Below are 12,860 nucleotides of genomic sequence, written 5' to 3'. Positions count from 1 at the left end.
CGTAGCCCGCAGGATCTTCTCTGTCAGATTTCAGCAAGATCAACGGTCGGCGTGATCTTGTCATTAGAGATGCACAGGAAATAGCATCAGCGACATCGCGCCCAATTGACGCGTGTCTGGTGGGTCCGGCAAGCGGGCTACAACGGAGGGCAGGTCGGGAAAGTTTTTCGGTGCTGCAGGTGCTATGTCGCTATTGCATGCCGGCCGAAAAATCTCCATAGCGACATAGTGCCCGGCGGAAATGCTCACGTCAGCGGGCGAGACGTTTCCACAGGCCAAAAGTTTCAAAACACGGCGAGGCGCTATGGCGCCAACGGAAAACCAATGCATTTTTTGATGACGACATAGTGCCCAAATGGAAAATCCACCGTGGTGAGAAACGACCAGGCACGTTGGGTCCCAGCAAGTACTTTGCATGAGCAGTCAGGAGCCCAGCGCCACGGTGGCGAATCAGATGTAGCCACGTATTCATCAGTTGGGTCAAAGCAATACAGACCCTCTGAGTTGGTGCTTTGTCAGACCAGGGAGGTGTTTCATTAAGGCCAATAAAGAGTGACCACGTCCCTGAAGTCAGAGTTTAGTCAGCCTCACCAGTACATGGAAAGGTAAGATCTCCACTATCAGATCAGGGCCGATCGACTACAGGCACCATCGCACTATAGAAGAGCTGCGTGAGTCTTATGTTAACGACATTGCACCTGAAGGACACGCGTCCTCGTGGGTCCAAGAATGTCAGCAAGGACTAGTCAGACCGTTGATACGTGGCCAGTTCTTATTCATCGATACGCTAAGGGGAATTATCTTCCTTGCACACCATCAGATCAATTCAGATCAGCAGATGGCACCATCTTGCTATGGCGAAGATGTGCGAAGGTTATGATGGCGACATAGTGCCTGGACGGAAGGTGTGACGGCAAGCAAGTTTACGACAGGCCAATTTTGCGGGGGGAAGAGGTCAGACAGCCGAAAAGTTTAGAAATGCTGGTGGGGCACCATGGCGCCATCGAGAAACTCACGAGTTTTTTGTTGGCAACATAGCGCCCAAACGGAAAATAGACCATGACGGACTCTCAGGCTTGGTGGGACCGTAGGACGGGACAGGTGGGATGAGCTATCTAACGTCATGGCCTCATGATTGGTCAGGGTGGTACCTCATCTACCATGGTGGCATTTTAGAATACGCCACGTTTTCATCAAAGGGTGAGATGGCAGTTTGGTGCTATCTCGCTATGGGAAGGTTGCCTCAATTTTCCCATAGCGACATAGCGCCTTAGTACCATGTGCTAGGTCAGTGGGGCCAAGTGTTAGGGAATTCGCCAGAATGGTGCTACATCAGGCCAATGAAGGACTGCCACATATACCAGATCAGAACATAGACGTGAGGTGGCACTAGATCTTCAACACGGCTAGCGCAGTCAGGGGTTGAATTTTGAGTCGTCAGATCTGCAGAGATCAAGGGCAGGCGCCATTGCGCTATGGGGAAATTGCGCGAGGTTTGCCATAGCGAGTTGGAGCCTTTCTGCCACGTGTCCTTGGGGCCCAGGGGGGATGCGCAGTTAACATCACAGTTACGATTGACAGTTAAGTTGCCAAGTCAATGATACAGTCTGGTTGGGGCATCACAATCACAGTTTGGTACCACCACGGATAGAGATAACTATTGGGCGCTATGTCGCTATTGGGAACTTCAGGGCATGGCGCCCATAGTGACACAGCGCCCAGTGAAACATAAAGGTGTGGTCAGCATGTGAAGAGGACTGCCAGGGTGGCAAAGGGGAAGAAAGTGATTGCCCCATGTGGCCCAGTCAGCATGTGGACCTAGTTGACCTTTTTGACCCTGCTGTTTCGTGAACCAAAAAGGATAGAAATCATTTTTTTTATTTTTGCCGTGGATCTGATTTCATAATCAATTGCCACCAACTCAGAGTGAATATCAGGTGCAGAGGGACACTCCATCTATCCAGTCGATCCATCTACCATGTCAGGGAATGTTATGGCGCCGTTTCTATCTTCTCCAAGCTCTTTCTCAGAAAGATATGAGATTTCTTGGTATGCAAGCCAGGATTCAATCAGATCTTCGATTGGATTCTCAAGATGGGAAGTTAATGCCAGTAGGTAGGAAGTAACTGTAATGCAGAAATCTTCAAGTTATGCCTGATCTATAAAGGCAATTTTGTGATTTTGTTCCCGGGACTCTTCCTGATTTTCTCTACTACTGCTTGCAAACTTGCAGTGTAGAATCCATGTGTCTCTGAGCCACATAGCATCCTGTGTCATTCTTTTTAGTGATCAATGTGTATGTTCTTCATTCTGCCTCTCATTGATGCATTATTGAGATTAGTGGTCCACATACTGTATCTATCTTTGGCCTATTGAATAATATACAAGTGAAATCTCCTTTTCTTGGTTTCATTCTGTTGGCTTCCTGATCTATATGTGATTATTGATCGATATAAATCTGGACATGTATGACTTTTGGATGTTACCCTAGTTCTGCAGTGCATATATGGGCAGGAATGAGTCTGAACACTCTGTTTTGGTGCATCACCGCCTTAGATTAGACTAGGTAGATTTTCTTTAGTGCTCTCTTTCTCCCTTTTTCTTCTGAGAATAGATAGGTGTGCCCTGACAGTAAGAGGAAGCCGGCCTTCTCTGGAGACTCAACCTCGCAGTTCAAGTCCCACAGCTTGAAGGTTGTTTCCATGTTTCACTAGGTTGTCCTCATGCATAGGCCTTGGACAAGGGTGCAAACCTAAGTGACAACAGTTTTCGACATGCCCGGTGGGACTCATATCAGAAGATTTCAGGTCTACTGGTGTCAAGAAGAAAGAATTCTAGAGATAAATGCTGAAGAAGTAGTGCTGGCTTTAGTTTTCGAGCCTTTAAGAGGCTGGTTCTTCAAGTACTTGGCGACTCCGAACATCAAAAAGTCTGCTTCCAGACCAAGTTTGCAGTAATTCATGCCCAGGACTGAAACAAGGGCGTCTTCTAGAGGTAAATTTCAATATCAAGAGCTTTCTATTTCAAATCCTAGGAGAAGAAGGACTAGAACTTCATTATCACCAGTTAGGGGTAGAATAACAGTTGATATACCTGTAAGATCTGTCTCTACTCCCCCTACTATTCGAACTCAGCCTAGATTGCCATCAACACTCATCAATAGAACACTTGTTTATATGGCTCAGCCAAGAGTTCATGCTTTCACCACCTTTAACAGTGGAAGTCCTCTATTGTTAGCCCAAAGACATGATATACCAGTATCTGCATGAAAAAGTATACCTGATTTTATTGGTGAAACTTCTATTTCCCCTCTAGAGCATATCCAAGAGGTAGCGAATGTCTGTAATATTCATGGTATTACAGAAGATGATGTTGCCGTCAGACTTCTAGCCTCATCTTTAAAAGGAAAAGCATTACAGTGGTATAGAGGCTTAGCTCATGGTTCCATAACTGATTGGGATGGACTAGGAGCAGGATTATGCAAACATTTTGAGGATAAGAGTGACCATTTGTCACTAATAGAACAGCTGACTACAATAAAAAGAGCCCCCCATGAATGTATGACTGATTTTAATTAAAGATTCCAAAAGACATGGGATAGAATACCTAATATAGTGAAACCTACCCCTGGTAATGCCTTCTTGCATTACCTTAGAGCTTTCAATAGTGACATTGCCACCACAATCCAAACTATGGGAGGAGATACATTACCAAATGCTTATGAGACAGCTATAAAAGCTGAGAATATCTGATTATAGGAGGCAAGTTAGTCAATAATTGCATGATAGATTCAGGGGTTAGCAACTCAGTAATGCTTAGGTGTGTTGCTGATGCTTTAGGGATGAAATATGAGCCCATTGTTAGGGATGTGTTACAACTAGATGGGAGTATTGTCAAAATTTTAGGCATCCTTAGAAGTGTGGAAATGGCCCTACATGCATGCCCTGGTTGTACTATGATTCAAGACATATCTATTGCTGAGGTCAAGCCCTATTTTGCCATCTGTCTTTCAAGAGACTTCACTGCTCAAATTGGTGGATTCATATCTGCTGATTGGTCTTATATGTCATTTAAGACCAGATATGGGGCCAATGCTTCAATAAGAGCAGATCCTCAAGCCCTTCATCACACTGAACCCTACACTCCCAACTTCATCAATATGAATTGCCCTATTCTAGAGATGGACGAAAATAACATAGTAAACGAGCCTGTCACTTCCATAGCAGAGATTCCTGATTTCTTCTTAGATGAGTGGGCAAATACATGTCAGTTTGAGCCTATGTCGGAAACTCTTGAGACAGGCCTTAGTACATATTGCATAATAGAGAAAGAAGTTCAAGTTCTTGACCTTGTTAGGACTAATGACGACATAAATGGAGTATGGAGTATGTACTTTGATGGCTCAAGGAATAGAAATGGATCAGGGGCTGGTGTTATGTTGATCTCTCCTACACAAATAAGATATTATTTCTCTTTTAGACTCCAATTCAGTTGTACCAATAATGTGGCCGAGTATGAATCTTTGATCCAAGGTCTCCTACTTGCCCAAAAGAGGGGAATTCAAGCCTTGAAAGTATATGCGGACAGTGAGTTGGTAGTGAACCAAGTGAGAAATCAGAATATCACCAAAAATGGCCTGCTCAAGTCTTATAAACACAGAGTCTGGGATTTGCTTGAGGGTTTCCAAGCATTTAATATTCGGAGCATTCCTAGGAGAGAGAATAAATACGCTGATAGACTTGCAGTAGTGGGAGCATCTTATGATGTGCCAAGGAATCTTGAGGAAGAAAAGAAACAACAAATAAGGGTGGTGGTAAGGCCTGCTATTCCTGAAAATAATACTCACTGGCAGGTGTTTGAGTCCGATGAGCAGATTGTGAGTTTCTTGCATAATGAAGCAGAATTTTCAGAAAGAAATCAGTCAAGACTACAAGATTAGTATGGTGATCAGATCATTCACCTCAGTTCCAACAAGTTGCCCAAGGGTCTCATTACCTTAGAGAGTGTCTTTAATACTGATGATCATTCAAGGGATAAAGGAATGAATCTAGCTGCAGAAAAGGATGATCATGCCCCAGTTACTATTGCTGATGGAAAATATCTCAACATGGGAAAGGCATGTTCTGAAGCCAAGCAAGAAAATTTCATTCATCTATGTCAAGAGTTTAGTGATGTATTTGCTTGGACGTATGATGACTTAAAAGGTTTCGACCCTAGTTTGTTTCAGCATACCATAGATTTGGTTGATAGGGTCAAACCAGTAAGACAAAAACAGAGGCCAGTGAATCCCAAGATTGAACCCTTGATGAGGAAAGAGCTATCCAAGTTGATTGAAGCTAACATAATTTTTCCTATTAAACATTCATCATGGGTAGCTAACCTTGTCCCTGTGAGGAAGAAGAATGGAGAAATCAGATTGTGTGTGGACTTTAGGGATCTTAATCAGGCTTCCCTTAAGGATCACCATCCTCTCCCTTCTATGGAGCAAATTCTGTCCAAGGTCAGTGGGTCAAGGAGATTCTCTTTTCTTGATGGGTTTTCTGGTTATAACCAAGTGCTGGTTAAAGATTCTGATAGATACAAGATAGCATTTACTACTAAATGGGGCACCTATACTTATTGCAAAATGCCATTTGGGTTAACAAATGTAGGTGCCACATTCCAAAAGGAAATTGAGGTAGCTTTCAAAAGATTAATTGACAAGTTTGTCTTAGTATACCTTGATGATATAACTGTGTATTCCAAGAATGTAGAAGATCATCTTGATCATTTGAGACAGGTATTTCTAAGATGTAGAGAGTTTGGGGTTTCTCTCAACCCAGCCAAATGTGTCTTTGCTACAAACCAAGGAAAACTATTGGGACACATTGTATCTAAGGATGGATTGACCATTGATCCAGAAAGAACAAAAGCAATACTTTCCCTTCCTCTCCCAAAAAATAAGAAGGGGCTGCAAAGTTTCCTTGGTAGGATAAATTTTGTAAGAAGGTTTATTCCTAATCTTGCCATCATGGTGAAACCCCTCATAGCCATGCTTAAGAAAGATATGGTCTTCTCGTGGACCAAGGAGGGGAAGGAGAGTTTTGAAGAAATTAAGGCAGCCATAGCCTCAGCCCCCACTCTCATGAACCCAAATTTTGAGAAAGATTTCATCCTCTACACTTTAGGTGGTGAGTCAAGTGTTTCTGCTGTCTTGACTCAGACAAATGACAAGAATGAGGAGCAGCCCATAGCCTTCTTTAGTGAAGGACTCAAGGAATATGAAGATAAGTATAGCTTTGTTGAGAAGAAAGCCCTTGCAGTCATTAGAGCCTTGAAGAAATTCAGACACCTCTTATCCCATAATAGGATCCATTTGTTGGTGCCCCATGCAAGTGTAAAAGACTTCCTGTTAAATAAAGATATCAGTGAGAAGAGAGCTGGATGGATCACTAGGGTAATGGAATATGATGTTGACATTCAGATTACCAATTTGGTAAGAGGGAGAGGATTATGCAAAGAAATGTTATCAAGTTGGGATTCAGATGAAGAAGTTGCTATGGTAATTGCAGAGCAACAGGAGGAAAGAAATGTTAATGCCCCAAAGAGCTGGATGGATGACATGAAGAACTTTTTATTAGAGAATGGATACCCCCAGGGATTGGACAGAGCCAAGAGAAGACAATATAGATTGCATTCCGTTCCCTATGTTGTGATTGATGATATCCTATTCAGGAGGGATTTTAATGGGACCCTGTTGAGATGTGTTGAAGAGGATCAGGCTGAAAGGATGATTAAAGAACTCCGCGATGGCCCTGATGGTGGCCGCTTCTCTGCAAGAACAACCACCATGAAGATCATGAGGGCTGGATATTACTGGCCATCCTTGTTTCATGATTGTCATAGGTATGTGAGAAAATGTGAGAAGTGCGCTTTCTTCTCAGGCAAACAGAGACTTGCAACTCTTCCTCTTCATCCTATTCAGGTGGATCAACCCTTCACCTAGTGGGGGTTGGATTGTATAGGCCCCATTAATCCTCCATCTAGTGCAGGTCATAAATGGATTTTGGCTACTACTGATTATTTCACTAGGTGGACAGAGGCAGTTGCCTTGAAGGATGCTATAGAGCCATCAGTTGTTGAATTCCTTGATGGAATTGTATCTAGGTTTGGAGCTCCTTCCACTATCATCTTAGATAATGCCAAATCTTTTGTTGGAACCTAGATTTGTGCATGGGGAATGAGTCACAATATCTATCTGAGCACATCATCGAATTACTACCCGTAGGACAATGGTTTAGCTGAATCTTCCAACAAAAATTTGATCAGAATCATAAGGAGAATGATAGGAGACAATCAAAGGGTCTGGCATAAACAATTAAGGACTGCTCTGTGGGCTGATAGGATAACACCCAAGAGATCTATTGGGAATTCACCTTTTGTGCTGGTATATTGTAGGGAGGCCAGACTTCCCATCTCATTGGAATTTCCATCCTTGGAGTTGGCTCATCAGCTGGAATTGGTTGAAAATAGTCCCATGTAAGTGAGAATGGCAGAATTGATTGAACTGGAAGAAAAGAGAAACAAAGCTATGCAAACCCTGGAGATACACTAGTAGTAGATGAAGAAGAGTTTTGATAAGAAGGCAAGGGCCAGAATCTTCAGAGAAGGAGATTTAGTTCTCAAATGGGACTCAGACAGAGCAAAACTAGGAATGCACTCCAAATTTGATCCACTATGGAGTGGCCCTTATCTGATCTCCGGTTGCAAACAGGCTAATGCGTTCCAGCTAAGCAGGCCGAATGGTGAAGTTCTGTCCATTCCAGTCAATGGGATCCATTTGAAGCCCTGTTTGTGAAGGATTGTGGATCCATGTACATAATTAGTTTAGTTGCTTCCTGTTGTTCCTTTTTTCAATAAGTGTGCGTGCACATGGCTCACTTCGTGAGTCGCCAATTCTCAAAATTTTGACAAGTCTCAAGTTGTTGAGGAGGTCCTTTTTTTGTTTCCAAGTCGCAGAGCTAGAGTTCAAGGGTTTTTTAATGTTTTGATTTCCTCATTTAGGGTTAGGGTTTCTTGCAGCTCTCGGTTCCATACCTTCCAGGCCCTCTTTTTTGACTTCATGGCCCAATGGATCATTCTCAAGCACTGGTCATGCATTGAGCAGGCTCATGCCCCCTGTGAGTCACCAGAATTGTTACCTTTTGCTCACCCGCCGAAGGTTTAAATTTTAAATGCTTAGCTCGTCCAACGGCTAGCCGCGAAAATATTATTTTTTATGCCAAGATCGGACCTTGTGATGTATTTCGCAGCCCGTAGGATCTTCTCTGTCAGATTTTAGCAAGATCGACGGTCGATGCGATCTTGTCATTAGAGATGCATGGGAAATAGCATCAGCGACATCGCGCCCAATTGACGCATGTCTGGTGGGTCCGGCGAGCGGGCTACAACGGAGGGCAGGTCGGGAAAGTTTTTCGGTGCCGCAGGCACTATGTCACTATCGCATGCCAGCCAAAAAATCTCCATAGCGACATAGCGCCTAGCAAAAATGCTCACATCGGCGGGTGACACGTTTTTTCACAGGCCGGAGGTTTCAAAACACGGTGAGGCGCTATGGTGCCAACAGAAAACCAATGCATTTTTCGATGGCGACATAGCGCCCAAACGAAAAATCCACTGTGGTGAGAAGCAACCAGGCACGTTGTGTCCCAGCAAGTACTTCGCATGAGCAGTCAGGAGCCTAGCGCCACGGTGGCGAATCAGATGTAGCCACGTATTCATCAGTGGGGTCAAGGAAATACAGACCCTCCGAGTTGGTGCTTTGTCAGACCAGGGAGGTGTTTCATTGGGCCAATAAAGAGCGACCATGTCCCCCAAGTCAGAGTTCAGTCACCGTCACCAGTACATGGAAAGGTAAGATCTCCACCGTCAGATCAAGGCCGATCGAGGGTAGGTGCCATCGCGCTATAGAAGAGCTACGCGAGTCTTATGTTAACGAAATTGCGCCTGGAGGACACGCATCCTCGTGGGTCCAGGGATGCCAGCAAGGACTAGTCAGATCGTTGATACATGGCTAATTCTTATTCATTGATACACTGAGGGGAATGATCTTCCTTGCACACCGTCAGATCGATTCAGATCAGCGGATGGCGCCATCTCGCTATGGCAGAGATGTGTGAAGGTTATGTTGGCGACATAGCGCCCGGTTGGAAGGTGTGACGGCAAGCAAGTTTACGACGGGCTAGTTTTGCGGCGGGACGAGGTTAGGCAACTGAAAATTTTAGAAATGTTGGTGGGGCGCCATGGCGCCATCGAAAAACTCACGAGTTTTCTGTTGACGACATAGCGCCCAAATAGAAAATAGACCATGACGAACTCTCAGGCTTGGTGGGACCGTAGGACAGGACAGGTGGGATGAACTATCTAACGTCGTGGCCTCGTGATTGGTCAGGGTGGTACCTCATCTACCACGGTGGCATTTCAGAATATGCCACGTTTGCATCAAAGGGTGAGATGGCAGTTTGGTGATATCTCGCTATGGGAAGGTTGCCTCGATTTTCCCATAGCGACATAGTGCCTTAGTACCATGTGTCAGGTCAGTGGGGCCAAGTGTTAGGGAATTCTCCAGAATGGTGCTACGTCAGGCCAATGAAGGACTGCCAGATCAGAACATAGACGTGAGGTGGCACTAGATCTTCAACGCGGCTAGCGCAGTCAGGAGTTGAATTTTGAGCCGTCAGATCTGCAGAGATCAAGGGCAGGCGCCATCACGCTATGGGGAAATTGCGCGAGGTTTGCCATAGCGAGTTGGAGCCTTTCTGCCACGTGTCCTTGGGGCCCAAGGGGGGATGCGCAGTTAACATCACAGTTACGATTGATAGTTAAGTTGCCAAGTCAATGATACAGTCTGGTTGGGGCATCACAATCACAGTTTGGTACCACCACGGATAGAGATAACTACTGGGCGCTATGTCGCTATTAGGAACTTCAGGGCATGGCGCCCATAGTGACACAGCGCCCAGTCAAGCATAAAGGTGTGGTCAGCGCATGAAGAGGACTGCCAGGGTGGCAAAGGGGAAGAAAGTGATTACCCCACGTGGCCCAATCAGCATGTGGACCTGGTTGACCTTTTTGACCCTGTCGTTTCGTGAACTAGAAAGGATAGAAATCATTTTTTTAATTTTTTCTGTGGATCTGATTTCATAATCAATTGCCACCAACTCAGAGTGAATATCAGGTGCAGAGGGACACTCCATCTACCCAGTCGATCCATCTACCATGTCAGGGAATGTTGTGGCGCTGTTTCTATCTTCTCCAGGTTCTTTCTCAGAAAGATATGAGATTTCTTGGTATGCAAGCCAGGATTCAATCAGATCTTCGATTGGATTCTCAAGATGGGAAGTTAATGCCAGTAGGTAGGAAGTAATTGTAACACAGAAATCTTCAAGTTATGCCTGATCTATAAAGGCAATTTTGTGATTTTGTTCCCGGGACTCTTCCTGATTTTCTCTACTACTGCTTGTAGACTTGCAGTGCAGAATCCCTATGTCTCCTAGCCACATAGCATCCTGTGTCATTCTTTTCAGTGGTCAATGTGTATGTGCTTCATTCTGCCTCTCATTGATGCATTATTGAGATTAGTGGTCCACATACTGTATCTATCTTTGGCCTATTGAATAATATACAAGTGAAATCTCCTTTTCCTGGTGTCATTCAGTCTGGACGTGTATGACTTTTGGATGTTACCCTAGTTCTGCAGTGCATATATGGGCAGGAATGAGTCTGAACACTCTGTTTTGGTGCATTGCCGCCTTAGATTAGACTAGGTAGATTTGCTTTAGTGCTCTCTTTCTCCCTTTTTCTTCTGAGAATAGATAGGTGCACCCTGACAGTAAGAGGAAGCCGGCCTTCTCCGGAGACTCAACCTCGCAGTTCAAGTCCCACAGCTTGGAGGTTGTTTCCATGTTTCACTAGGTTGTCCTCATGCATAGGCCTTGGACAAGGGTGCAAACCTAGGTGACAACAGTTACTATATCTATGTGGTCTCATTTAATACATATAAAGGGAAATGGAAGGTTCGTCCTAGATATATAACATTCCATTGAATTTTACCTCTCCATGACCAGTTTGGGGCATGTCCACTAACTATTTTTATCAACAATCGAGATCAAGAGTACTAATACTCAATAATGTGAGACTAATATTTGGATTAAATGATGATGTCAATTTTTGTGTAGTCATGTGGGGACTATATTTTACATTTCTCTCACCCATATGAACAACATTTCTTTGATTAAATAAATAAATTTAATTCTCTAGCTTCTATTTGTTCTCATTTGAACACATTTAAAAGGATCAAGTATACTTCTTTTCAAATCAACTAGACTTGCTACTTCCTCCACACCTATATCCAATCTTCCAACCCTTCCCTCTGTGGTTCAAAACTGTACCATCCTAGCCTATGTAGGAACTTGGCTACTATGGAGATCTTGTTTAAAGTGACATTAATCTTTGATGTAATATTTTGCTAGTTTTGAACAAAATTGATGGTTGTTTCAAAGTAACTATATTAAATTATTGGAACTTCCTATTACATTAAAAATATCATGATAAGATTTTAGCGTTTTTATTCCAACTATCAATAGTGAAAGAAAAATATTAAAATGGAGCATGTTACATACATTACATTGTTAGCTGGACACATCAGTGATTTAGGAAGAAAATTTATAGGGATAATTAGTGCAACTCAACTTTTCATAAATCCAAATCTTCTAGAGACACATCAATTGAGATCTTAGTTTGATACAGAAGAGAAAGGTATTGTTTGCTCTTCTATTACAAAGAAAATCTCATCTATTGGACAAGCTAAAATGTTAAAAATTGTGGCACAAGTTGATGATTCGGGACTTGGTAGATCTAATGCATTTTGTTGGGGTGTGGTTAAAGCTACCCTACGTTTTATAAAGCTAGATAATTTTTATTATCCAAGTTGCCCCCTAAACTTTGAAGATAGGCCATGCAAAAAGAAGTTAAACAATGATGGAAATGGTAATTGGTATTGTAAAAAATGTGAATAGGGCCCATTTTGCAATGAGAATACAAGTGGAATAGGCATTTTTATATTCTTAAAATTTTGAATTCGCTATTTGGATGCACCAAATTGGAATTGGAATAGGAATAAAATTGGAATATGTATTCCAATTTTGGCCCAAAAATGAGGATTTGCTATTCCACCGAAATAGATGGAATAGGAATATGTATTCTTATTCCAATTTTTTTATATTTTAGAGAACATAATTTTTTGAATCTGTGAATTCTAGATCAAATTCTGGGTGAACCAAACAAGAATAGGAATATGTAACCCCATTTTCTATTTGAGAATATGTATTCCTATTCCCATTTTTATATTCCTGCAGCCAAACGGACCCTTAGACTTTTCTTGAATGTGATTACATATACATGCTTCAATGTATAGTGCAAGATCACACAACTTTCACTTGGGTTACTATTTTTGGGAAAGCAATAGAAGAGATTATGGGTGTCACAGCAAAGGCATTAAAATTATTGAAGGATGAAGAGACACTATAAAATATTTGCATAATGGATAAAAACCAATGATGCCTTGGGCTTGAGATAAATGGGATGATCGGACATCCTTCCTCCTTTGACTAGTAGCTCTTACAACACCATAATCTATTTGTTTATTTTCAGTACTACTGAAAATATCTGACTCTCTCCCACCTTCGTTTTCATATGAATATTTTAAATATTATTTTTTACTAGATAATTTTAAATAGATGTTAGATATCCAACTGAAAATAATTTTCAAGGTATGCCTTTAAAAATATTTATATTATTGGTCCAAGTGAATACCATGTCAA

The sequence above is a fragment of the Cupressus sempervirens genome, chromosome 5 (genome assembly GCF_028749045.1).
Source record: "Cupressus sempervirens isolate cs-2001-9-10 chromosome 5, ASM2874904v1, whole genome shotgun sequence".
Lineage (NCBI taxonomy): Eukaryota > Viridiplantae > Streptophyta > Pinopsida > Cupressales > Cupressaceae > Cupressus > Cupressus sempervirens.
The sequence above is the reverse complement of the archived record's forward strand: the minus strand, read 5'-3'. Positions refer to the sequence as shown.